Here is a 2,858-nt window from a genome sequence, read left to right on the forward strand (position 1 = left end):
TTTATTATTTTAAATATTTTAATATTTGTTATATAGGGGGATTTGTTGATCAAATGAAATAGGGGTTGTGAAATAGAAGGGAAAGAAAAAAAAAAAAAAAAAGGAATAAATTGAAAAACTTGTAATTAGTTTGTAGACTGATACTAATTGTAAAAGAAAACTGTGGAAAAAAAAAATGTTATGTATCTATTATATATTATATTATATCATGTAAAAATATGTAACTTATATTTGTCCAGTCACGGATTGATCAGTATGCTGTGTAATGTAGCAACCCGATGTATTTGGGCAGCATGAATAAAGTATTTCTTTCTCTCCTTCATAGTTTCCCAACCTTTATTTTCACAAGCGTAAAGAAAAGAACATTAAAATTTTTGCTACTTTAACATTAACATAGGCAATTCCGGAATATGAAAAACCCTTTTTCTTCTAGAAAAAAGTGACTTAACAGATATATGTTAAATTAATGATCCTCTACTGGAAGAGTTTCTAGATCTAATATAAAATTGGTGAATTATACAATCTTTCTTGTTTAAATATAACAATTTATTTCACATACAATGACGTTTCGGGGTTATCCTCCATCTTCAGGTTGTTAGAAAACAAATTCACAAATTTAACATATGCTTGCTACATTAACCAAACATTGTTATATTTTAACAAGGAAGATTGTGTCATTCACCAATTTCATATCATAACAGATAAATGTTATTTACTACATATAATATAAATTGTGAATATTAAATAAACACAGAGATTGTGATTACTACATATAGAAATTCAATACAATTAAATGGTTTCAATCACATGCAGGATTTGTAGGAAAAGTATTATATCACCATTTTGATTTTTACTTTCAAAAATAAAAAATATTTCATGATTTCAATTGTTATATTACTGTTATTCTCAGGTATTAGTTTTTGAAAATTAATAATGGTTAAAAACAACATGTTTTAAAGAAAACACAATTATTTGATAGATAATTTTGACTGTAAATTATTTATTTGATCTCTGATGAGAAATTTTGAATTAATTGCTTGAGAAAACATCGAATCTATAAAAATAATATATTAATTATTCCTCTAAATTCAAGCTGTTTAGATTAAAAAGGAGATATATATTATTTACCAGCATATATTGTAAACTTATGGGGATCTGAATACTAAATTTACAAGTCCAATACAATTTAATGGTTTCAATCACATGCAGGATTTGTAGAGACAAATATTTCACTATGGAGAAGTATTACATCACTATGTTCATTTAACAAGAAAAAATGAAAAAAATTCTGATTTTAATCGGTATATTATCAGAAATTTAATAATGGTTAAGAGAAAAATGTTTATTAAAATATCACAATTAATTGAAAGATTTATTGTTTATTCACTTTGAGACATTAACTCACTATCTTATTTTAGTTTCTTTATTTAATCACTTTTACATTTGTACATTAACCTTGCCGGGTTTTCGGAAGCTACATTCATCTTCAGAACCTTCAATACCTTATTTTGTTTTCAGTTCAATTTTTAATTTATCATGAGAAAACCTTTTTTACATTGTATGAAGTTGACCTAAATGTGGGCTAGATTGATGTAATGTAAAAGTGATTAAATAGTGAAGCTGCATTAATAAGGTGAATTAATTTCCCAAAGTGAAAAAAAAACAACAGAAAATAAGTATTAACTTATATAAACTTATTAATAAGAAAAATAAGTAATAATAAAAAAAATATATAACTACTAAACAAATATTTGAAAGATAATTTTTACTCTAAAATATAAAAATTCATTTTGGTTTTTGATACAATATTTAGAATAAGTTGCTAGGGGAAACAAATATATTAATTACTTCTCTAAATTGTAACAAATTTTCTTTTAAATTATATGTACCTGACATATAAATAAAAAATAAAATGAAAATATTTTAATTTTGAACGAGAAACATTTCGGTCTTGCAATAACGATTATTAATCTTGTCGAGAATAATTCTTATTAATTATTTTTTGATTTTTTATCAGACTAGTATTTATGTCATCAGTTAATATTTTTATTTATACACAAATTATTACTCATCTAAATCAAATTTTGATGCTAGTGTAATTTTTGCGAACAAACTTCAAAATAATCAATACTTCACTAATATAATTTTCTTCCATGAGCAAGCATTCTTTTAAAGATTATACATGCAATGAACTATGATCAATAACAAACCTCTTTTTCTGATGAGAATTAAGAATAAATAAATATACTTTGAACAAATTAAACACAAATAGAATTAATCACAAATTAAAGCTATAACAATAATTTCACTCTAACGAATATTCTGTATCCTTTTGAAATTAGGACTGTCTGTTATTGTGTCCTTGATCACTAAACTGGTTGATAATGGTATAAAAGATAATGGTTGCTCTTCTGGTTGCTGATAATTGATAGTTCCAAATTAATACATTACATTTGAACTGTTTTAAAAATTGACTAATTCATGACTGAATCATTGTTTAACATAAAATTTTCATTGTGATCAATTCGATGTTCTTTCAAAAAATAAAATTTATTTTAAAGTTGGTGAGTACTAATTTATTTTATGTAGAGTTTAAATAAAAAGTATTCTGTAGCTAATATTTCCATTATTAACAAATGAGGAACAATCAATTTTATAATATTCATTTTAAAAAGTATTGAAGGTAAAATAGTATTAACAGTTTACTTATTATTGAAAAAGAATGCTTTTTATATAAAAAATTATTAACTAATTTAATTATGCCCATAAAATCTTAAGGCTAGTACAATGAATAAATAATAAAACAATTAAAAAATTGAAATGATTACAAAGCATTTTAAATAAAATAAAAAAGATAT

At 23.3% G+C, this 2,858-nt stretch overlaps 1 protein-coding gene across 1 annotated transcript in view; it reads right to left on the minus strand.

Annotated features, from left to right (window-relative positions):
• The window catches only part of LOC106681063 (uncharacterized), a 20,066-nt gene extending 17,697 nt beyond the window's left edge, over window positions 1-2,369 (minus strand). Inside the window, exon 1 of the mRNA XM_014421194.2 lies at window positions 2,211-2,369. The gene's annotated coding sequence lies outside the window, so the exon portion shown is untranslated. The remainder of the gene's footprint in view (window positions 1-2,210) is intronic.
• Between the last annotated feature and the right edge of the window lie 489 nt (window positions 2,370-2,858).

This window comes from Halyomorpha halys, unplaced genomic scaffold (genome assembly GCF_000696795.3).
Source record: "Halyomorpha halys isolate HHAL.00 unplaced genomic scaffold, Hhal_1.1 Scaffold306.1, whole genome shotgun sequence".
Lineage (NCBI taxonomy): Eukaryota > Metazoa > Arthropoda > Insecta > Hemiptera > Pentatomidae > Halyomorpha > Halyomorpha halys.